Source organism: Dendrobates tinctorius, unplaced genomic scaffold, assembly GCF_039654945.1.
Source record: "Dendrobates tinctorius isolate UK_male_01 unplaced genomic scaffold, ASM3965494v1 ptg000243l, whole genome shotgun sequence".
Taxonomy (NCBI): domain Eukaryota; kingdom Metazoa; phylum Chordata; class Amphibia; order Anura; family Dendrobatidae; genus Dendrobates; species Dendrobates tinctorius.
Window position 1 is genome coordinate 11,663,451 of NW_027361910.1, and position 26,306 is coordinate 11,689,756.

At 43.4% G+C, this 26,306-nt stretch overlaps 1 protein-coding gene across 1 annotated transcript in view; it reads left to right on the plus strand.

Moving 5' to 3' along the window:
• The window catches only part of TMEM132D (transmembrane protein 132D), a 1,611,777-nt gene that overhangs the window by 1,439,291 nt on the left and 146,180 nt on the right, over positions 1–26,306 (plus strand). The window lies entirely within an intron of this gene.

Consider the following 26,306-nt stretch of genomic DNA (forward strand, 5'->3'; position numbering starts at 1 on the left):
TACGCAATGGTTATACATATACAATGGTCAGATATGCAAATTCAGGTGAAGTACAAAAGATACAAGCAGATAAATACCGGTTTGATGTTCAACCATGTGTGCTGGACCGCATGGGGGCATAGGCTTTCAGCTGATTCTCATCCCTCCCAGCATGTTATTCAACGTGGCCCCCCCCCCTTTAAAAGAGATTCAGCACATGCGCTTCTAACAAGCATTAAGCAGTTGCTGGCAACAGAGCTGGACACTGCGAGGGAGCGGAGGAAGGTAAGTGTAATGGTTGGGGGTGGGGCCATGCACACCTGGATAAGGATGGGACCATGCATACCAGGACCAGAATGTGTCCAATCATACCAAGATAAGGTGGGACCATGCATACCTGGACCGGTATGGGGCCAACCATACCAGGATAAGGATAGGGACATGCATACCAGGGCTGGGATGGTGCCAATCATCCCAGCATAAGGATGGGGCCATGCATACCAGGACTGGGATGGGGCCAGTCATACCAGGATAAAGATGGGGCCATGCACATCATGACTGGGATGGGGGCCAATCCTACCAGGCTAAGGATGGGGCCATGCATACTTGGACGAGATGGGAAACCTGCATACCAGTATAGGGATGAGGGCGATCATTCCTGCCAGGATAAGGATGGGAGGGACCATTTCTAGCAGGATAGGGATTATGGGGCCATGCATACCAGGCTAGGGATGAGGAGGCATGCATACTGGTATGGGGATGAGGGCCATGCATATCAGGATAGGGATAAGGGGGCCATGCATACCAGAATAGGTATGAGGGGGCCATGCATACCAGGATAGGGATGAGGGGACATGTGTATCAGGATGGGGATAAGGGGGCCATGCATACCAGGATAGGGATGAGGGAGCCATGCATACCAGTATGAGGATGAGGGGGCCATGCATATCAGGATGTGGATGAGGGCCATGCATACCAGGATAGTGATGAGGGAGCCATGCATACCAGGATAGGGATGAGGGGACATGTGTATCAGGATGGGGATGAGGGGACCATTTACCAGGATAGCAGATATTAAGAACAGAATTGACCACATTTTTTGCTTCAGTTTTTTTTACCTAATTCCTCCTCTAAAACCTAGGTGAATCTTATGGTCCGGTGCATCTTATAGTCAGAAACATATGGTACTTTTTTAAGAAATGCTAGTAAAAAACAAGTGTTACAACAGATTCCTTGTGATTCTGTCAGTTTGCTCTTACGATCAGTGGGGAGATAGCAGACTAATCTCACAGTTTGCACACTGATGACATATCCTAGACATATAATCATTCCTCATATCCTAGATATATCCTCAGTGATTATATATTCTAGTATGTCTGTATACCTGTAAAAAACCTATATATATGAGGATAAACTACCTTGTGTGTCAGATGTGGTAGAAAAGAGCTTTGTACATGCCTTATGTTTTAAGAAAATCTATATTACCTCAAATCGTTGTTATACAACACACAATAAGTTAGCCCTTCAAGAATTTTAGAAAACACCTTTATAGTAGTGTACACTGTTTCCATGAATATTATTTCATTCATCTTTGCAAAAATCAGACACGTTATAAATAAGGAGTTAAAGGTAGAGCAGAATAGTATTGGAGCTAAGAGCTAAGAGCCTGTGAGCATTTATTACAAAACCAAGTGAGTGTTGCAGTCCCCTCTGTTTTCAAGGCCAGCGTTACTGAGGCATAAAAGAAGCTTGAAATGTACATATTCTCTGTCTGTGGGTGAGCAGTGAAGTACGCTCAGCTGTTTGAGGCAAGGTTATGACAAGTGGCCTCCTTTTGATTTATTGTTCTGAATATAGAATACTAACGGTATGTGCATCACCATGCACATCATTTAAAAACAGCAGAAGTTTACAATTACAACCGAAGCCAAAATGAAATGATATTTCTTAATGTCTGTAATCTAGAGCTTGGTCTATCAAGGTGAACTATGAATGGTTTTGTAAAAAAAAAAAAAAAAGTCTGGGCTCCGTAATAATAATTAAAGGAAAATATTGATTGAGGCTTATAACTTTGTTTTTTAGAAAAACATAGTATGTTTCTCTAGCAAGTTAACTTAATACTTTTTCTGAATGCTGAAAAGACAATAAAATATCAGTATCACATACAGTAAGGTCTGAATATTCCAGCTCCAGGATGAAACATTAGGCACCACCACTCTCTCACAGTCACAATGATTTTCCTCTTTTGTCAAAGCCAACTATAAAAATAAATGTCAAGCAATGATACCATTTGCACACTAGAGAAAAACAAAAGAAATGAAAGATTGTACTGAAATTAACACTTCTACCAGCAATCATCAAATCAACCATATCCCATACGGTCTAATATTTCACCCATGACCAACCTTATTCAGTAAAAATGCTGACTTGCTGTACCTGTCATTTCAGAAGAATTTTAAAAATCGGCTGCCATGTTACATTTTGAGCACCTGAGGAATGACATTATATGAATTGTACGTTGTATTTTTTGCAAATTTTCTGCTCTACAAACTCTCTCTAATTTGCACCTCTCTCTGAGCTAATGGGGGAGACTAACTGCTATGATGTGTCCCATATACAGTATGCACATAGAGAAAATAATTCCTCCTCTTGATTCTTTGGGTAACAGAAACAAGTTTTGTGGATGTTATACAGTAATACTGAGCAGTGTAGCTGTGAATGCAGCACTGGTGGGTGAGGTAAATCACTTGCTAGATAAGCATCAGCATGAGTTTGTTACTCTCTCAGTGCCTCTTCCTGTTCTTCACTCCTCCTTTCCCTTCCACTCTCCAGAGAGTTTTATAGGTTCTGTTACCTGACAACTCACTGACCTAACTGTTAGTCATAGTATAAACATGACGGACTTCATCTGTTTTGCACACTGGTTATTTTGGGAGGCAGAAGATAAGGACAGAAGTGTCTGACAGTACAACCTCTTTAAGCATTTAAGGGAATATTATCTTTTCCAGAAGCGTTATTTATTTGTGAATTTATGGTTAATCTGTAGGTAAACAGCATGAAAATCTAGGCTCCGTTACTAGAGTAGCGGCTACAGGGAGAAAATGAACTTATATTCTCCCTGTGGCCGGTGGCTTTCAGTCATTGAGGTGGAGCAAGGAGCTGCACCGCAGCATCTGTGGGTAGCGTGTGTGCAGAATAGGCTATCAAACTTTAGGGGAGCTTTTACACCTGAGCTTACTGTGTAGTGAGCACTGACTGTAACAGCTCTTTGCACCACCATAATTACTGCAAGCAAGCGGCCTTTCTCTCTGTAGCCAATATTCCAGTAAGTGAGATTAACATTATTTTGATGCTTTTTTTCTTATATCTGCATGCAAATAGTGTTTCTGAATGTGACAAATACATTTTAAAACATTGTAACATATTAATGACTATTGAGATATTCTGTAGCAAAATTTGTCTCTGCTTCTGCAAGTCACATAGTCACCAGAGCACCCCTTACAAGACATTACATAAAGATATGTACAACTTTTCTTTCTAGAAGGGACAGATGGCCTACTAGACTTTTGCCTATTGTGGCATTAAGTAAAAATAGAGGTTAGGCTAATTTCACATTAGCGTTTTTTGCGCAGCGCATCGTGCTCAAGTAGAAACGCATGCAAAAACGCATCATGCGTTTTTGCATTCGTTTGCGTTTTTTAATGCACATTCATTCTCTAGGGATTAAAACCAGTGTCTACACATTTTTAGGCCAAAAACGCATGAGCACGAAAACGCAGTCGAACGCATGTCCATGCGCACACCTGCATTCCCATAGAGTGTAATGCGTTATTTTGTTGCATTCCGTGTGCAAGCTTGCTCATGCGTTTTCTTGACGCCTTTCGGCGGACCCAAAAATGCAACAGGTTGCGTCTGGTGCGCCTAGACACACACCTTGAAAAAGCGCATGCGCACGAAAACGCATGCGAACGCGTGCAAACGCAAGACCATGCGCACGCCATGTTAAACATAGGTACGCATGACGCATGTGCATGGACATGCATGATGCGCTGCGCTAAAAAATGCTGATGTGAAACCAGCCTCACTGATAGGCTACAGTTAGTACTAGATGTATAAGGTGTAACAGCAGTAGAGTGGAATTCACGAGGTGAATTAACATATTTTGTAGATAAAATATCTTTAGAGACTTTAAAAAAAGGATTCTATGGTGTGGAATGAGGGAAAAGAGCACATCTAAAGCAGGAGAGAAGATCTGATTTTTTGGGATTTGGCTAAACAAGACATGATGTGCTTATTTCTAATTAATACTATTCTGCACAGAAACACCTAAAGACAAAAATAAGAGCCAATTTAATGCCATTTCTGAGTCAAACGGTACTGATCCATTGAACCTGCTCTGAATGTTCATTTGTGTGCAGCTTGCAAGACAATTGTGACTGCTATTGAATTTCTTATCCATCTGATAAAAATCCTTTAATGCACTTATCGTCTATGCTTTTAGTGTTTTTGGAAACTTGAGCAATCAATTGGCAAAAACTAGTTTGCAAAGGTCATTTAGATGAGAACATTAAAGTTTAGCACCAATAAAATGAGAGAAAATTCAATATGTGGTCACTTTATAAAATTAATATTTTATTCTGTTAAGCTTCGTTTTCCTAGTTATAAAGTGATGCATGTTCCACATTTTTCTATCAAAGAGATGAATTTTAGTACGAATCTGTTATCTTTGTAGGGTTCCACTGGAGTGTTGCTTTCTTCCATCCCTTAAAATGTTCAGTAGAATGTATTAAATTCCAAATGCCTCCATTATGTCACAGCTACTTTAACAATAACGTTTATAGAATTACATGTCACAAACTATGACTCCCAGCTGGGAAATGCTGTGGGATGCTGGTATAAGTAGACATCAAAAACGTACGAGCCACCAGCCCCGGGGACAAACAATGCAGTTTAGTTTCACATTCTGTAATAAACAGAATTCCCTTATGTATTATTCAATCCTTGTTCTCAAAAAGTAATAATTTTACAGACTTGTGAGACAAGTTCGGAATGTGAGTATGGTAGGAATATCTTTTGAGTTTCTCGATATTAAGTTGTTCCCAAGGTTTTATAAAATATGGAAAATTGGGAGATATTACGGTAAATCTGCTGCATGCCCATCACCTGCCTTTCAAAGCTTTCCAACTAACATGTAACCCACCGACTGTATATACCAGATGAACTCATATTCAACTACAATTGCTTTGAAAACTGTTAAGCAGTTTAGACTGAATCTCTTCTATACTTGTTATCGGCATTAGCCCAAAATTGGCCAAACAAAAAACTTAAGAATAAGAACAGAGATAATAAGAAAATAGCATTTAACCCAGGCTTATGTCATTTACAGCTCAACACTGTAACTGTCTCACCAGGAAATATTCTTGTTTCAATCTCAACAACCGAGACTTTGGATTGCCGATAACACCAACGTGATGTCAAGAGATGCAAGGTCATTAGGTATAGAACTACAACGATAAAATGGGCTGTCACTTATAGGGTCATCAACTGACTCTTGTAGAGCACTCACCTCAAAGTGATAACCCTATGTCACTACTAAACATTATAATACCCTTCATATCATTATCATTTGATTCCCTTCCCTCTGTAATGTAGACTCATCGGAGGAAAATCTGGAAATAGTCATTTGCAATTGGTTTTCATTAAACAAAATATATAAAATCAGATTGATGCACGATGAAAGTCAGCTCAGTATTTTTTTTAGGTGGCAGGGATATACTCACTTCTTTCTATTTATCTTTTCCATGACAGTCTATTAGTTTTTGTGGCATTAGAAAACTGAGCTGATGCACTCAAACCAAGTCAATAAAATCTCCCAAAAACTTTACTCCTAAAGATCTACCACTTGCTCAAAAAAGTTAAGTTAAATGCCTTGTACAAATCTCTGTGATCCACTGATTCTTCCGCTGTTTTCCATTTTGTGCTGCATACTCCATTGTCGAGAAATACATTTTTTTACTTCTGGAGTGCAGCATGTGAGATTTCTGCTTGAAGTCAAACTGGACTCTCCTCTGGGGCGAGCGCTTTCACTCATCAATTATAAATGCTGCCAATCACAGCTTGGCAGCATGAGACTGCTAAACTGTAATATGGGCTGTCGAGTTGTGATTGTCTGCAGTGAGGAATAAATGCACCCTCCCCCCCAGAGAAGTCTATGAAGTAACACACAGTTAAGCCCCCTTCAGGGATATCGCTAAAGTGTCACCAATTTTGTGACGCAACAGCGATATCGCTAGCGATCTCTCTACATGTGACATGTACCTGCGACCAAGCCCCCAACTGGATATCACTGATCGCGTGTGAACGTCCTGGGCCATTTTCTTCTCGCTGGTGTCCCACTGGCATCCCGCTGGTGCCAACTAGCGATGCTTGGACGCAGGTGGAAGTCTTCATCATCGCTGCTTGTGACAGGTAAGTAACGACCGCCGACGGGCTGCTGCATCGCTGGTGAGATCTGCCTGTTTGGCAGCTCACTAGCGACCATTTAGCGATGCACCAGCGATCCTGACCGGGACGTATTGTTGTCGGGATTGCTGGTGCATCGGTAAATGTAACGGAACCCTTAGTCTGCAAGCGGAGATTTCACATACTGTGCTCCAGAGGAAATAAATAGGAAAATCTCTACAATGGAGTGAGGCAGCACAGAACAAAAAAAAACACAAAAAGGGAGATCAGGGAAATCTACATGTATTTACTTCAATTTTTTTGGAGCAAGTGACATGTCTTCTATAAAGTCAAACATAATTTATTTGTCTAGTTTTAAATTTAATTTCACATATGACACATTTCCATATAATTAAACTGATTTAGTAGTGACCTATCGACTGCCTATTCCAAATGTCTACATAAGCTAAGTTAGGAAACCAAAGGAGTACCCTGTGTAATGGACAAGAGAAAATATCGGACAAATTGCTATTTAAATAAAATGCCTTTATTTCATCAAAATTGGCAAAGCGGTAGTAACATACCAAAGCATGTGCCCGTATTTGGAATTATACATAGCTAAAATGACATATAAAAAGAGAGAAAATCTATATATTTAAGTATACATATATTAAGTATTCCAAGCGGTGGAGCAAAAAAGGGAAAATAATGATTTAAAAAAGTTATGATCACATGGACGACATAGTATAAAACAATATTAAGGCCATATGTACAAGATATAAAACCCCTCTTCATTTCAAAAAATAATAAATAAATAATATAATGTGGACCAGAAGGCCACATAAGTGATTGTAATGAAAATAATATTCTAAAAAGAACAAAAAATTATGCGAATATTTACAGCATAAAGTACAGAAATTATTTATCTCACATAGTCAAACAAGGGTAAATACATCCAAGGGTGAATAAACAAAGTTCAAGAATGCAGATACAGTACAATAGAATAGAAATCAGCACATGTAGTGCACAATATACAAAAATGTGGCAATTAGTAATCAAAGAAGAATGGGAATAATGCAGCACATATAGTACATAAGGTGCAAGTGCTTGAATGAATGAAGAGAAAAAGGGAGTAAAAAAGGTCCTAGACCTTTAAGGTCTACCTGGTCCAAATACGAAGCACTATTTGGGTCTATATGATAGAAAATACCTAAATGTGACACCATTCTAAACACTGCACCCGTGAAGGTGCTCAAAACCACATTCAAGGAGTTTATTAACCTTTCAGATGCTTCACAGGAATTTTTGGCATTTTAAAAAAAATTAACATTTAACTTTTTTTCACAAAAAATGTACTTCAGATCCAATTTGTTTTATTTTACCAAGGGTAACAGGAGAAATTGGACCCCAAAAGTTGATGTAAAATTTGTCCTGAGAATGCTGATACCCAATATATGCAAGTAAACCACTGTTTGAATGCATGGCAGAGCTCAGAAGGGAAGGAGCGCCGTTTGGGATCGAACATCATGTCGCATTTGGAGAGCACCTGATGTGCCTAAACAGTGGAAACCCTCCACAAGCAACATCATTTTGGAATGTAGACCCCCTAAAGGACTTATATAGAAGTGTGGTGAGCACTTTGAATACCCAAGTGCTTCACAGAAGTTTATAATGTAGAGCCAAAAAAATAAAAAATCATATTTTTTCACAAAAATTATCTTTTTGCCCCAATTTTTTATTTTCCTAAGGTTAACAGGGAAAATTGGACCCCCAACATTTTTGTGCAATTTGTCCTGAGTATGATGATACCCCATATGTGGGGGTAAACCTCTGTTTGGGTGCATGTCAGAGCTCGGAAGGGAAGGAGCGCCATTTGACTTTTCAGTGAAAAATTGGCTGGAATTGAGATCAGATGCCATGTCGCGTTTGGAGAGCCCCTGATGTGCCTAAACAGTGGAAACTCCCCAATTCTAACTTCAACCCTAACCGCAACAAACCCCTAATCCTAATTCCAACCCTAACCATAACCCTAACCCTAACACACCCCTAACCCTAATCCCAACTGTAACCATAATCTTAACTTTAGCCCCAACCCTAACCCTAAATTTAGCCACAACCTTAGCCCTAACTTTAGCCCTAACCCTAATGGGAAAATGGAAATAAATACATTTTATTATTTTTCCCTAACTAAGGGGGTGATAAAGGGGGGTTTGATTTACTCTTTATAACAGGTTTTTATGTTTGGCAGCTGTCACATACTAAAACACGCTTTTTATTGCAAAAAATAGTTTTTGCATCACCACATTTTGAGAGCTATATTTTTTCCATATTTTGGCCCACAGAGTCATGTGAGGTCTTGTTTTTTGCGGGACGAGTTGACATTTTCATTGGTACCATTTTCGGGCACATGATATTTTTTGATTGCTTTTTATTCTGATTTTTGGGAGGCAGAATGAGCAAAAAACAGCAATTCATTAATTTTTTTGGGGGGGCGTTTATGCCGTTCTGAGTGTGGTATAATTGATAAAGCAGTTCTATTCTTCAGGTCAGAACGATGACAGCGATACCTCATTTATATCTTTTTTTGTTATGGCGCTTTTAAACAATAAAAACTCTTTTATACAAAAAATAATTATTTTTGCATCGCTTTATTCTGAGAGCTATAACTTTTGTATTTTTCCGGTGATGGAGCTGTATGGCAGCTTATTTTTGCGGGACAAGATGGCGTTTTCAGTGGTACCACGGTTATTTATATCCATCTTTTTGATCGCGTGTTATTCCACTTTTTGTTCGGTGGTATGATGATAAAGCATTTTTTTACCTTGTTTTTTTTTAATCGTGTTCACTAAAGGGGTTAACTAGTGGGACAGTTTTATAGGTCGGGTTGCTGTGGATGTGGCAATAACTAAATATGTGTACTTTTATTGTTTAGATTTTTTTAAAATCAAATATTTATTTATCGATGGAATAAATATAGATTTTTTATTTTTTAAATATTTTTACAATTATTTAATTTTTTAAAATTTAATTCATACTTTTACACTTTGTCCCACTATGGGACACTCATTTCGTTCAGGCTGATTGCTTCTATAGCATGTAGATCTGCATGCTATAGGAGCTGTCAGTGCTGCGGCTTCTATACACTTACCTTAGAGTCTTTCTGGTCATCACTGCACATGACAGGAAGTCTCTCAGGCCTGGTGACCTAGATGTCATCATGACGACATTGGGTCCCCATGGCAGAGATCGGAACCCCTTGTCATGCTGTGGGGTCTCCGATCCAAAGGCAGAGGAGCTTTCAGCTGCTCTGCGGCTCTGGAACACTGCGATCATGTTTGATCGCAGTGTTCCGGGGATTAAAGTGCTGGGAGCTGTCCGGCCGCGATCACCCGCACTTCCCCTGTGAGCGTGACTGATCGGCGATGATGTACTATCCTGTCCATGGGAATTAAGTCCCAGGGCATATAGATGGGATAGTATGTCCCAAGGCAGAAAGGGGTTAATATTGTTCTACACTATGTCGTCCCTGTGATCATAATTTTTTTAAATCATTATTTTCCCTTTTTTGATCCACAGCTTGTAATAGTTAATATATGTATACTTAAACATATAGATTTTCTTTCTTTTCATATGTCATTTTAACTCTATGTATATTTCTAAATACGGGTACATGCTTTGGTATTTTACTACCATTTTGCCTATTTTGATTAAATAAAGGCATTTTATTTAAATAGCAATTTGTCTGCTATTTTCTCTTGTCCATTACACAGGGTACTCCTTTGGTTTCCTTTCTACTGTGTGGTTTCCAGACCTCCTCACAAAGCACTGGTGATATTAATTATTGGGATATACAGTATGTTAATTGCATTGATACTGTACCATTGAATTTCTGGCGTTTTGCTGTATCTGAAATATAAGCTAAGTTAGTAAATAGTTTAGAGTTGTGAAGAATAAAAACACTGGCATACAGCACAGTTCTTCATACATACAGTTAATAATAATAATAATAATAATACATTTTATTTCTATAGCGCCGACATATTCCGCAGCACTTTACATTACAGAGGGGACTTGTACAGACGATAGACATTACAGCATAACAATAATCACATAGATCATAACAGGAATGAAGGCCCTGCTCACAAGCTTACAATCTATGAGGAAAAAAGGTAGACACGAAAGGTGGGTGGTAACAATTGCCTGATTGTTTGGACCAGCCATAATGTTAAGTGTGTAACAGTACAGACACAGAAGGCTAATAGATGCATAAAGCATGTTGGGAACATGATGCGGGGAACCTGGTTATGGTAAAACTTTTGACTGTGCCACACAGGGATAGTTAGGTTAATGTGTTGAGGCAGTAGGTGAGTGTGAATAAATGCGTTTTCCGGGCACGCTTAAAATTGTAGGGATTGGGGACTAATTGTATTTACCTGGGAAGTACATTCCAAAGAATTGGCGCAGCACGTGTATAGTCTTGGAGACGGGAGTACTGGGGATTACTGGGGATGCTAACCTCAGGTCATCAACAGAATGGAGGGTACGGGTAGGGTGGTAGACTGAAACGAGGGAGGAGATGTAGGGTGGTGCTGAGCCACGGAGAGCTTTGTGGGTAAGGGTAATAAGTTTGTACTGGATTCTGGAGTGGATGGGTAGCCAGCATAATGACTGGCACAAGGTAGAGGCATCGTTATAACGATTGGCGAGGAATATGATCCTGGCTGCAGCATTCAAGACAGATTGGAGGGGGGAGAGTTTGGTAAGAGGGAGACCGATTAGAAGAGAGTTACAATAGTCTAGATGAGAATTAATAAGAGAAACAGTAAGAGTTTTTGCGGAATCAAAAGTAAGAAAAGTTTGAATTCTAGAAAAGTTTTTGAGGTGCAGATAACAAGAGCGAGCCAGTGATTGAATGTGGGAGGCGAATGAAAGTTCTGAGTGAAGTATGACCCCAAGACAGTGGGCATGTTGCTGGGGAGTAATAGTGGAAACACATACAGAAATGGCAATGTTGGGTATAGGTACATTAGTAGAGGGAGGAAACACAAGGAGTTCAGTCTTTGACAGTTTCAGTTTCAAATATAGTGAGGACATGATGTTAGACACAGTGTTTAGACAATCGCTGGCGTTTTCTAAAAAGGCAGGAGTGATATCAGAAGAAGAAGTATATAATTGGGTGTCATCAGCATAGAGATGGTACTGGAAGCCAAATCTACTGATTGTTTGACCAATATTGGCAATATACAAAGAGAAGAGGAGGTGGCCTAGGACTGATCCTTGAGGAACCCCAACAGTAAGGGGAAGATGAGAGGAGGAGGAACCAGCAAAAGATACAGAAAAGGAGCGGTCAGAGAGATAGGAGGAAAACCAGGAGAGAGCGATGTCCTTGATGCCGATGGAGCGGAGCATGGTGAGGAGGAGCTGATGATCCACAGTGTCGAATGCTGTGGAGAGATCCAAGAGAATTAGCATGGATTAGTGACCATTAGATTTAGCTGTTAGTAGATCATTAGAGACTTTAGTGAGGGAAGTTTCAGTAGAGTGCAAAGAGCAGAAACCGGATTGGAGAGAGTTGAGAAGCAAGTTATCAGAGAGATAGCGGATCAGACGGGAGTGGACAGGCGTTCCAGGAGTTTAGAGATGAAAGGAAGATTAGAGACTGGTCTATAGTTAGCGGCACAGTTTTGGTCAAGGGATGTTTTTTTAAGTAGTGGATGTATGATGGCATGCTTAAATGAGGAGGGAAAGATACCAGAAGAGAGAGGTTAAATATTTTAGTTAGGTGAGTGGTGACAGCAGGGGAAAGGGACCAGAGGAGATGCGACGGAAATGGGTCACTGGTGCAAGTGGTTGGGCGAGAAGATGCAAGGAGCCTGCTTGCTTCTTCTTCTGTGACTGGTTCAAAATCAGAGAGTGAGCTAGATGCACCGGGGGAGGGAGGACAGTGCATGGTAAGAGGTGATTGGGAGATAATTTCCTGTCGGATATGGTCAATTCTTTCTTTGAAGTAATTAGCTAGATCGTCAGCTCGAAGCTCCATGGTTGGGGCCTGCACTCTTGAGTTGAGCAGGGAATGAATAGTGTCAAAGAGACGCTTAGGGTTATTGGATAGTGAGGTGATGAGGGTGTTGAAATTGGTTTGGTTGGAGAGGTGAAGGGTAGAGTTGAGCGAAACGGGTCGAAAAATTTCAAAAGTTGCCGACTTTTGGCAAAGTCGGGTTTCATGAAACGAAACCCGACCCTAGGATGAGGTCGGCCACGAGGTCGGCGACTTACGCGCCAAAGTCGCATTTCAAAAGTTTGTTTTGCGCTCTTTTTCAGCCAATCAGGATCCACGGACACTGTGGGCAACGTGATGACATAGGCAGGGGTCACCACCATCTTTCAGAAGGGCATGCAAGTGATTGGCTTGCTTTGGTGGGCGTCACAGGGGTTATAAAAGGGCGTGCACGCCGACCGCCATCTTACTTCTGCCGATCTTAGCATAGGGAGAGGCTGCTGCTGCTGATTCTGTAGGGAGAGCGTTAGGCAGGGAAGAAGAAAAAAAAACTGCTTCTGCTGCTAGCGATTTTGCCTGTACAACACACCAGTCACTGTGTGTGCAGTGCAAGGGGAGGCTATATTGTGGTGGATCAGCGGTGTTGGTTGTTAGGCTGCCTTCTAAGGCTTCCTGACAGCTGCATTGCTGTTTACCCACTGCTCTGCAAACTGCTTTTTTAAAAGCAATCCCAATTTTGTTTTTGTCCTGCTGAGGTACTGAGCGTGCATTTTTTCACACCATACAGCGGTGTACGCTCCTCACACAGTACCATGTAACGGCTGTTATCACAGCCACAGTGAAGCTATCTGTGTGTCACTCTGTGAGAATAAGTCGAGGACATGTTCCGTTCTTACAGACCTGTGCCTACTAGTTTTGTCTAGCTTTCAAACAGTTAAATATATTTGCTGTTTGATCACATTCAAAACTATAGAGAGACAGCGTGTATCAGTCCGTATACTTAAAAAACACGGAGCTTGACAGTTTTACGTACACTGGACAGCCGTGTACGTGCACGCTCCTCTCAGTACCGTGTAACGGCTGTTATCACGGCCACAGTGAAGCTATCTGTGTGTCACTCTGTGAGAATAAGTCGAGGACATGTTCCGTTCTTACAGACCTGCACTTACTAGTTTTGTCTAGCTTTCAAACAGTTAAATATATTTGCTGTTTGATCACATTCAAAACTATAGAGAGACAGTGTGTGTCAGTCCGTATACTTAAAAAACACGGAGCTTGACAATTTTACGTACACCGGACAGCTGTGTACGTGCACGCTCCTCTCAGTACCGTGTAACGGCTGTTATCACGGCCACAGTGAAGCTATCTGTGTGTCACTGTGGAAGGATAAGTGGAGGACTTGTTCCGTTCTTACAGAACTACACTCTAGGGAGATTCCTATTTTGCCCAATTCTACATACACCTTGTAGTTTGTGATACACTAGCCAATTTCTGCCTGTGACATAGCGCTCTGATATTCAGTGGGCCTCACACAATCCAAAAGTGTCCAGTGTCCACTAGTGTGTGCAGAAATTCAAAATCTCCCTTATCCTGTAGTCACTTTTTTCACACCTGTGCCATCGAGCCTGTGACATAGCGCTGTGATATTCAGTGGGCCTCACACAATCCATAAGTGTCCAGTGTCCACAAGTGTGTGCAGAAATTCAAAATCTCTGTGATCCTGTAGTCACTTTTTTCACACCTGTGCCATTGAGCCTGTGACATAGCGCTCTGATATTCAGTGGGCCTCACACAATCCAAAAGTGTCCAGTGTCCACTAGTGTGTGCAGAAATTCAAAATCTTCCTTATCCTGTAGTCACTTTTTTCACACCTGTGCCATCGAGCCTGTGACATAGCGCTCTGATATTCAGTGGGCCTCACACAATCCAAAAGTGTCCAGTGTCCACTAGTGTGTGCAGAAATTCAAAATCTCCCTTATCCTGTAGTCACTTTTTTCACACCTGTGCCATCGAGCCTGTGACATAGCGCTCGGATATTCAGTGGGCCTCACACAATCCAAAAGTGTCCAGTGTCCACTAGTGTGTGCAGAAAGTCAAAATCTCCTTTATCCTGTAGTCACTTTTTTCACACCTGTGCCATCGAGCCTGTGACATAGCGCTCTGATATTCAGTGGGCCTCACACAATCCATAAGTGTCCAGTGTCCACAAGTGTGTGCAGAAATTCAAAATCTCTGTGATCCTGTAGTCACTTTTTTCACACCTGTGCCATCGAGCCTGTGACATAGCGCTCTGATATTCAGTGGGCCTCACACAATCCAAAAGTGTCCAGTGTCCACTAGTGTGTGCAGAAATTCAAAATCTCCCTTATCCTGTAGTCACTTTTTTCACACCTGTGCCATCGAGCCTGTGACATAGCGCTGTGATATTCAGTGGGCCTCACACAATCCATAAGTGTCCAGTGTCCACAAGTGTGTGCAGAAATTCAAAATCTCCCCTGTCCTATAGACACTTTGTACCTTGTTTTACATTACTCTATAGTTTGTTGGATTTTGTCTACATTTCTACAAAAAATATGGAAGGCTGGTGGAAGAGGCCATGGAATTGGGCGGGGGTTGGCAGCTGGTAATGATGGTGTTGGTGGTGGATCTGATGGTAATGGCAAGAGCAAAATAGGACCGAATGCAGGAGGTGTTGAGCCTGCGTCATCGTCTGGCTCCATAAGGCTTTGAAGGCTTAGTTTTCTAGGAGTTGGCAAACCGCTTTTAAAGCCACACCATCAGGAAAAAGTTTTGTCTTACATTGCTGACTCAGCCTCCAGCTCTATCGCCTCCTCTTCTGAAGTTGTAAAAAGTAAAAGCACTGAGTCGTCATTGGAGGCTCATGTTCATGAACCACACCTTTCCTTGTGTCCTTCACCCCAGCCAAGATTGAAGGATGACGCAGGCCATACTACTGATTACTCCATGGAGCTGTTTTCACATACCATGCCTGGATTATCAAGTGAAATGGTGAATTACCCAGGCCAAGATGAATCTGACATGGAGTGCACTGATGCACAGCCGCTGATAGATGATTCTGCTGGTACATTCACTCAGAGCACTACATTGTCCTCGCAGTGTACAGAGCCAGATTCTGACCCTGATGAGACTCAGGTGCCCCTCCCCGCACACTATACCACCATACACGGTGACACAGAGGAAGGTGCACATGACATTGAAGAGGAGGTGATGGATGACCCAGTTGTTGACCCAGATTGGCATCCATTGGGGGAAGAGGGTGCTGCTTCCAATAGCTCAGATGAGGAGCATCCACAGCAGACATCGACATCGCAACAGCTGTTATCTGGCAGGCCCGGAGCACTCCAAAGACAGGTTCCAAAAATCAAAAGAGTTGCTGGACAGCTTGTCCAGAGGGTCAAAAGATCACAGCGTGCTAGGCCGCAAAATGTCTGCCAAAGTAGGAAGAGTGCAGTGTGGCACTTTTTTGAACAAAATCCTCATGATCAGGCCAAGGTTATCTGTAAGAAGTGCGCAAAGACCTTTAGCCGAGGGAAAAATCTGAAAAATTTGAATACCAGTTGCATGCTTATACATTTAACCACCATGCACTTGCAAGCGTGGACACAACACCAAACCTCAAGTGCCACATGTGCAACTGATCACAAAGAAGGTAGTCAGCAACACTACATTGTTTCCCCCACTGTAAGCCCACCGGTTAGCACAGCAGCAAATGTTGAGGTGTCGTTGCAAGCCCACAGCAGTCAGGGAATCCCACTGTTATATCAACGAAATACTGAATCTAGGCCATCAGAAAGAACACCAACTCCATCACCATCATCAACCCTCTCTCAGTCTGCCCTGTCCACCGCTACTTCCACCATATGCAGCTCTCAAGTCCAGCTCACCCTCCCAGACACTATGAGTAGGTCAAGAAAGTACTCAGTCTCTCATCCGCGTACACTGGGTTTGAACGCCCACATTGCCAAACTAATCTCGTTTGAGATGATGCCCTATCGGTTGGTGGAAAGCGCAGCTTTCCGCGAACTCATGGCCTATGCAGTACCATGCTATGACCTACCCAGTCGCCACTTCTCTCGCAAAGCCATCCCAGCCCTCCACCATCATGTAAAAGACCGCATTGTCCATGCACTCAAGCAGTCAGTGAGTGGAAAGGTGCACCTCACAACTGATGCATGGTCCAGTCGGCATGGCCAGGGCCGTTACGTGTCCATCACTGCACAATGGGTTAATGTGGTGGATGCAGGGTCCACAGGGGACGGCGGTGGTGGGACAGTGCTGCCTAGCCCACGGTATAGGAAACAGTTGGCTGTAGGCGTTCCACCCTCCTCCTCCTCCAGAAGCGAAAGCTCATCCACAGAGCGCAGTCGTACGAGCACTCCATCTGCAGCTGCCACTGTTGCACACGAGGTGTCCCCCTATCGAGCAGCTAGTGGAAAGCGTCAGCAGGCTGTGCTGCAGATGATGTGTTTGGGCGACAGACACACCGCCGAGGTGCTGGCCGAGTACTTGAAGCGACGAACTGAGTCATGGCTGGGCAGTATACATCTTGAGGCAGGCAAGGTAGTTAGTGATAACGGCCGTAATTTTGTGGCAGCCATAGCCCTTTCAAAACTCAGCCACATACCTTGCTTGGCTCACACCTTGAACCTGGTGGTGCAGTGCTTCCTCAAAAATTATCCGGAGTTAACAGCCCTGCTCCAGAAGGTGCGAAGACTGTGCGCGCACATCCGCCGGTCGCCTGTACACTCCGTTCGTATGCAGAAGCTACAGCGATTGCTCCACCTTCCCAACCACCGCCTCATTATCGACATTGCAACAAGGTGGAACTCCACCCTCCACATGGTGGAGCGGCTGTGCGAGCAGAGGCAGGCCATAATGCATTTGTGGGAGGATACACGGCCAGGCACTTTGAGAGCAGACATGGAGTTCACAGGTGTGCAGTGGTCGAAGCTGAAAGACCTCTGTAAAGTCCTTCAGTGTTTTGAGGAATGCACACGGCTGGTAAGCGCAGACGACGCCATCCTAAGCATGAGCATCCCATTTATGCGTCTGCTCATGCAAACTTTGACGCACCTTAAGGAGCAGGCGTCTGCAGCCAATGTTGATGAGGAGGAAGAGGAGGAGGGAATCCTTGATGACATTCAGCCATTGTCTGCTCAGGGACCTCTCCTGGACGAGGTGGAGGAAGAAGAGGAGGAGGAGGATGATGATGGGGATGATTACTTAGGGGAGGAGGATGCATCTCGTGGGGCAAGTGAAAATGTTGGCGTGGCAAGGTCTGGTACAGGGTTTGTGCGTGACTGGAGAGATGTGGATTTGCCAGAAAGTGCTCCTCCAACCAGCACTCGCAGTGCATCATTGACACCGGGAACATTGGCCTACATGTCAGATTATGCCTTGCAGATCCTAAAAAGGGACCCCCACATTGCCAAAATGATGAACGATGATGACTACTGGTTGGCCAGCATCCTGGATCCACGCTATAAAGGCAAATTACAAAACATCATGCCACAGGAAAACCTTGACCTAATATCGGCTAATAAACAAGCAACTCTGGTAAATCGGTTGCTTGAGGCATTCCCAGCACACAGCAGCGGTGATGGTTCTCACACGAGCCATACAGGCCGGGGGCAGCTTGGCAGAGGTGTTCATGGTGCACACAGCAGAAGTGGCGTTGGAGACAGGGGTTTCATGACAATGTTGTGGACTGATTTTTCAAGTACCGCTCACACAACTGGTAATACTGCATCGATGGAAAGTGACAGGAGACAGCAGTTGTCAACTATGGTTACAAACTACTTTTCCTCCCATATCGATGTTCTCCCACACAGGTCATTCCCCTTTGACTATTGGGCCGCTAAACTGGACACCTGGCCTGAATTGGCACAATATGCCTTACAGGAGCTCGCTTGCCCAGCTGCAAGTGTGCTATCGGAAAGAGTCTTCAGTGCAGCTGGATCAATCCTGACAGAAAAAAGGACCCGTCTGTCAACCCAAAATGTGGATGATCTAACCTTCATTAAAATGAACCATGCATGGGTTTCCAAGGATTTTGTCCCACCTTCCCCTGATGACACATAGGGTGACAGAAAAATGGCTTGCTTTGGTCCACCTCTTCCTGGGACTTGACCTATTTCGCCTTTTGCATCAGCTGAATGTCCAACATCAACATATGCCACTTTCTAAAACTCCCTAACTGTGCTGCCTCCCCCCCCATGGCCGGGGTCACCACCTAGTGCACGACACCGTGCGAGTGCCGTTGCCCTGGACAGGTGGGTAGGCTGACTCTTGGGCACGGGCACTGGCACAGGGTCCCTCATAGTGCAATCAAGTGTCTCTGATGGTGGTGGTGGTGCACACCCGCCGTCAGACACACCGCTGTACTATGAGGGGCCCAGTGTCAGTACCGACGCCCACGAGTGGGGCCCCCCTTGCTTGGGCAGGGCCCCAGCATTTGCAATCTTTACCTCTCCCTGCTCCTCCGCTTTGTAGTCTGGGCCGTCAAATCCATACTGTGCCTGACACCGTCTGAGCCTGCCTCCTGATGTATAGACATATCTTTTGAATGTGTACGCTATCCATACATGTTATCCGGGGATACGGTACCCTTTCTCACCTTTGTGCAATCACGTGCAATCCATACTGGGCCTAACACCGTCTGAGCCTGCCTCCTGATGTATAGACATATATTTTGAATGTGTACGCTATCCATACATGTTATCCGGGGATACGGTACCCTTTCTCACCTTTGTGCAATCACGTGCAATCCATACTGGGCCTAACACCATCTGAGCCTGCCTCCTGATGTATAGACATATATTTTGAATGTGTAAGCAATCCATACATGTTATCCGGGGATACGGTACCCTTTCTCACCTTTGTGCAATCACGTGCAATCCATACTGGGCCTAACACCGTCTGAGCCTGCCTCCTGATGTATAGACATATATTTTGAATGTGTACGCTATCCATACATGTTATCCGGGGATACGGTACCCTTTCTCACCTTTGTGCAATCACGTGCAATCCATACTGGGCCTAACACCGTCTGAGCCTGCCTCCTGATGTATAGACATATATTTTGAATGTGTACGCTATCCATACATGTTATCCGGGGATACGGTACCCTTTCTCACGTTTGTGCAATCACGTGCAAGCCATACTGGGCCTAACACCGTCTGAGTCTGCCTCCTGATGTATAGACATATATTTTGAATGTGTACGCTATCCATACATGTTATCCGAGGATACGGTACCCTTTCTCACCTTTGTGCAATCACGTGCAAGCCATACTGGGCCTAACACCATCTGAGCCTGCCTCCTGATGTATAGACATATATTTTGAATGTGTACGCTATCCATACATGTTATCCGGGGATACGGTACCCTTTCTCACCTTTGTGCAATCACGTGCAAGCCATACTGGGCCTAACACCGTCTGAGCCTGCCTCCTGATGTATAGACATATATTTTGAATGTGTACGCTATCCATACATGTTATCCGGGGATACGGTACCCTTTCTCACCTTTGTGCAATCACGTGTAATCCATACTGGGCATGAGAACGGCTGGCGAGCTGTTAAGCAAGCTACAGCACCTGTGGTTTGCACACGTAAGTTTTTCATTTTTTCAGGAATGACAGTTAGGTCTAATTCCGGAACTGCGGTTGACCTGCACTTACTGGGAAATCATCGTTCGCGGGTAATAATTGTAATTAGTGATCCCCATCACTAACGTTGTTCAGCGGGTTATCTGCACCTGTAAGCGACAAACGCTGGCCTTTTCAGTGTAGCGCACATGCAGCCACGGACATGTAAGGGCATGACACACCAGTTATTGGCCAATCTCATGTGCCAGAGCCTCACGTGTCCCTCTAGTAAGCCGGACTCGGACCGCGGGGCATGACGGAGTCTCGTTCGTTAACGGAATTAAGCTTGGAATGTGTGCATCTTTTCTGTAGCTGGCATGGTTGAGGTTTCCCAGGTGGAGTCGAATTTAACCGTAGGCTCCACTCCTGGTGGTGCCCTTCTGGACATTCCTTTAAGGTTCAGCTTTGCAACCATACTGCCCACATAAAACAAACACTTTGCCTTCATGAACGCTGTTTGGAGGGTCATGACTCGTGGGAATAACGCCGCCCAATCAGTTAACCTGCTAGAGAGATCCTTCGTTGCTCCCAAGCATGACATCACACTCCCTAGGAGGAAGGTAATGCCACTGTGGCGACCGTACTCCTGGGGGCGACACAAGTGCACTGATGCCCAGCCACTGCTCGATGAATCTGCTGGTACATTGACCCAGACCACTACATTCTCCTCGCACGCTACACGGCCTGAATCTGACCCTGAAGAAACTCAGGTTACCCTTCCCATATACAGTTCCATCTTACACGGTGACAAAGAGGAAGCTGCAGATGAAAGTGCAGGTTCGGCCCACCCGCCATCAGACACACCACCGTACTATCAGGGGCCCTGTGCCAGTGCCGTCGCCAACGAGTGGGCCCCCCCTGCTTGCTCAGGATCACAGCACTTGCAAGGTTGAAATACTGTGCAGTGAGATGGAAGATGGGGACGACGAGGAGTCCAGACTAGTACAGGGATTCCCTAGCGAGGAGACTTATTTGATTGTTTTCAATGTTGGGACAGCAATTTTTGGGGAGCACTATACTCTGGAGAATGATAGATGGGGCCCACCATACACTGGAACATTCCAAAGGTGGACATCAGACACTGGAGCAGCATTTACAGGGCCCATTATACACTAGAGCATTAGAAATGGGGCCCATTATGTTTGGAGCATTATTTGGGCCCATAAGACAGTGGAGCTTCATCCATGGGGACCAACATATACTGTAGCATTATGTGGAGCTCATCATATACTGTTTCAAACATTATATGGGACCAATGATTCTGTATGGAGAAATAGATGGGCCTCGTCATGAGATGTAAAAAGTGAAGTATTTTTCATTGTACTATACCGCTATTTCTCTGCCGTATCGGAACATGATCAGTTGTGGTATGTGTTAAAGGGGCGCTCTTTCGCCCAGGGCACATCAAAACCTGGAGCCAGCCCTACCCCCCCACAACTTTAGCCAAATAACCCCCATTTTTCAGTGCGTAACTTGTATTATGAAGTTAATTGAGGTTGACAAGCTTAAGTAAGAAGAATTGATGCTTTTGGCATTCAAATGGGCACTGTAGGTGTGTTTCCTGTCCTCCTCTCACTGCCGACTTTTATTCCCCATTGACTTACATTGGGTTTCGTGTTTCGGGATGACCCCGACTTTTCCCTATAATCGGCCGATCTTGCTCGACCCGACTTTTGGAAAAGTCGGGTTTCACGAAACGAAACTCGACCCTAAAAAAACAAAAGTCATTCAACTCTAGTGAAGGGCAGTGTTGTATGTTCTAAGCATAAACTTATAATGGATGATGAAGAATAATATTAATTGTGAAAAATATGGGGATATTTCATGGCAGCTTACAATCCTCCTTGAGCATGTGTAGCTGTAACAGGACAATTGGCTCAGCAGGTGACCAAGCCACACCACCTTGTATCCAAGCTCAAACAGGATGACCTCCTGTGGAGCAAAGGCTGTGTAACTGCTTTGTCCAGTCAGATAGGGTTCCATAAAGAGATTTAAGGAGAATATGGAGTTATCGTACATCCTAGCCACATACCTGCTACACTTTTGAGATCTCTGGAATGGCCAGGGTCTTGATCCGTTCTAGCACCCCACGGTGGGGAGATATGCAGCATGGCTAGTAGAAGCTAGGTAACAAAGCCATGTTTGGTATCCAACAGGAGCCTGGACGTATCTGATGGTGCCAGGATCGCCGCCCTATGACTTTCCATTGGGAAGTTATGATCCTTCATAGGTTTTGGGACTTTTAGCTTCAAACACCCAGGTGAGGGGGATAAGGCCTCTCCCAGAAGCAGAAAGGAGTGACCAACCAAGGGGGTAAAAGCTTGTGTAAGGCCATGTGTTGGCTCTTTGTCACGCTTGTTGTTAATTTCCAAAAGGGGGACCATATCGAGTAACATGCTGGGAGGAACAAGAATCAGCTGGCATGCCCCCATGTAGCACAGCACACGTGGTTGAACATCAAACCGTTAATTGACATGATTCATCTGCTTATGTCCTTTTGTACTTCACCTGTATTTGCATATCTGACCTTTATATATGTATAACCATTGTGTATATAGTGTATTGCGTAGTATGCCTTTAAGGCAATTAATTATCTAATTTAACATTGGGCTACTCTTTTATCGCCATCGATGAATCCACATGTTTGCATTCTTGGTTTTAACCTTCCATGCTACCAGGACTGATTTCTAGTTTATATCTAACTAGGAACTGGTGGCAGTCCTACCAGGCTGATAAGGTTCTGGTTCCCTGGGGCTAGTGGAAAGGGCCTCTCAGCTTTTCAGGGACATACGATAGTGTGGTGCCAAGTCAGCGACTGCGTGGGCCACATTCTCTCACTCCCCGTGTCTCCTTGGGCCCTTGTAGACAGGGGGGGTGTTGGTATAAAACTGTGCCAAGCTGACCTCACGTATCCCCAGGGTGTGCGTAACGTCATGTTGGTGCAAGTGGGTCTACCCACTTTCACCAATGTGACGTTCCGCACACCCTGGGTGACACGTAAGGTAAGCTTGGTTCAGTTTTACATAGACACCCCCTGTCTACACAGGCATGGGGTGTGAGAGGATGTGGCCAATGCAGTCACTGATGTGCCACCACACTCGCTCACAACCATGACAAGCTGAGAGGTCCCTTTCACTAGCACCAGTAAACCAGCGCCTGGTCAGCCCTATAGGAATGCCACCAGTTCCTCATTAGACTTAAACCTGGTACGTTAATGGGATTATTTCAGACCAGAAACCAGCCCCGGTAGCATGAGAAGTTAAGCAGAGAAATGGGCGTTTGTATCTGTGGATCGAGATGAAAGAGCAGCCTAAGGTTAAATTATATATTTAATCGCCTTAAGGATACACTAGACAATACACTATATATATATGAGAGTTCTAAATATACAATGGTCTGATATGCAAATACAAATAGTGGTAGTACAAAAGATATAAACAGATGGATCATGTCAATTACGGGTTGATGTTCCACCATGTGTGTGCTGAGCCACAGGAGGAACGGGCTGCCAGCTGGTTCCTAGGTCCTTCCCATTACTCGACATGGTCCCCTCCTTCAAAGTGAGCCACAAGCATAACAGAGAGAGAGCCCACATGGCTTTACACTAGCCTTTATCCCCTTTGAGTCACTCCCATCTTGCCCTCTGGGCTGATTCTAACTTCCCTTACCCAGCTAAAAACTCCAAAACCGAAGATGGGTCATAAACTCCTTAATTGATGGTCCTAAGAAAGCTGTTTTGGTGCCATGGGATCTGGCCTGGTCCCTGCTATGCATTGAGAAACAGCAAAGCTTTGCTACCTGGCTCCTACTAGCCATTGTATGCATCTCCTTACCCTGTGGTGCTAGAAAGAATAGAGACCCTGTGTCAGGATTCGAAACTAGCAGCTCTTCCTTCTGAGCTATTCAGCTCACTGGACAGTCCCGTGCTTATCAAAATACTTGAACCTATGTTGTTACAGATGTCTCCTCCCTGAATTTCCTGTTGGCTACCACCCTGAGTTCCTGATTGGTTCATTCTGATTGCACACCCTATTTAAACCTGGCCTTGCTCTCAGTTCCTTGTGTGATTATTGAGCTACTTGCCTTTAGTCAAGCTTCCTTCCATCTGCTATTCCTTCAAACGACACTGCTACTCCTAATAAACGACCTCTGGCCTCCTTGACTACGATTCCTGTTTATTCCTTCAAACGACACTGCTACTCCTAATAAACGACCTCTGGCCTCCTTGACTACGATTCCTGATTATTCCTTCAAACGACACTGCTGCTCCTGGTAAACGACCCCTGGCTTCCTTGATGATTCCTGCTTATTCCTTCAAACTACATTGCTACTCCTGTGTATCAACGCCTTGGCTATTCCAGACTACGCTACCTGCCCTGGGCTGCCCTTAGTGGTTGCAATATCACTACTCCAACCAGGTTAGTCCCTAACACCCTGGAAGGCATTCAGTCCACTCCAGAGATCTCGAATTTGTAACAGTGTGTGACAATCATAGCTAACTCAATAAAGCAATTAGACCACATGGTATCTATTTTACAAGCAAGTCTTTTGTTCTGAGCTTAGCTAGCTCAAGGTGTGAGATCTGTCACTCACATCCTTTTGAGTCTTTACCCACTACTGAGCTAGGTTTCCTAATATGGCTGCACATGGGAAAGGAATTTTATAATTTATTCTCTTTCCCACTACACATGAGTTTTTACAAGCATATACAAGTATTTCAGTATGGAAATTCGAGCAAATTTATTTGCTGCAAATCAAAATTTGGGGGAAAATTTGGCAAAGTCAGCAAAATAAAACATCTTAAAGATTTGATATCTCTAATTACAACATGCGTCGCTGATACCAAGTCAGTAATTATGTTGCATTGTAATGGCATGGTGCGCAATGGCATTAGAGACCGGTTTAAGCTGGAACTCCTGGTCCAGAGTAAAGTAGACCAATGAAAAGTGTGCATGCGGGAAGTTGAAATGAACAGGCTCAGAGGATACAGTGGTGGGGTACGTGGTGGTGGAGTATCCATATTGTGCTTGCAGCATATTGCAAAAAATCCATATTCTGGAAAATTTGGATTTTTGTCACATTTAAGGAGAATTCAATCTACTTAAATACATTTGGTTATTTTTTCTTTTCCTAACAAGTGTGCATTCATACACAGAATAAGCCAAAAATAAAATTTAGAAAAATTACCAATTATACTCCATCTTTTCCCATTAAACAGATGTTATTCAATTCTAGTCCTCAAGGCTCACCAACAGATCATGTTTTCAGGTTTAACTAAGTATTGCACTGGTGACAATTCCATTACCTACAGTATGTAATCATAATGAAATCTGGAAAACATTCAATCATCTGTGCAATACTGAGGACATCCTGAAAACATGATCTGGTGGGCCTTGAGGACTGCAGTTGAGGAACACTGTACAAAACTATATATCAAATCTTCTGTGCTAGTGCAAATTGGACTACATATTCAATGTGACTGATTCCCTTTAAGCTGTTCATATATATTGTATATTGAATGAATGCAAACAAATGACAGCAATTTCATTAGGATTCACTGAAAATCTAATGGTCGTGGTGACATCCCACAAGCCTCACTAGTTGTCTTACTGGTGTATGTATACCAACCAGCTATTCTAAGTAAGCTGTTTGATTTAGTGATATACTAATTTAGTTTTTCCATTAAGGTGAACATTTACTAATAATTAAAAATTTTGCTTGAAGATATTGAAGGCAAATGACATGAGGCAAATCTCACCCAGTGTTAACCTAGAATAAAAAAAACAGCTTTGTAATGTCATTCCAATCTTTTCCTGCTATATTTTTATTTTACCTTTCCGCGCACGTCTCTACATCTCTCTACACCCTAAAATAGAACCAGTGTACACTGAATGTACTGGTTTTCTCTGCTACGTCAAACCACTTTACTGTACATACAGTATTATCTAACTTTGCTTTTTCACTTAATCTCAGACACACTGCCAAGAATTCTCAGTATCCACTAAGGCTTTCCTTTTGTCATTCTTGACTTTCAAGTATGCTTTCATTTTCCTTACTCATTAAAACAACCATATGCTATTTTTAAAAAAAGGTTGCTGCAGCAAATTGTGTAAAATTCACATTCTTCCCCTTGGTCCCTTATTTATCTACTTAAAGTCAGAAAATTAAATCAATGCGTAATACAAACAGAAGTAGATTCAAATCAAAATTTGTACCATT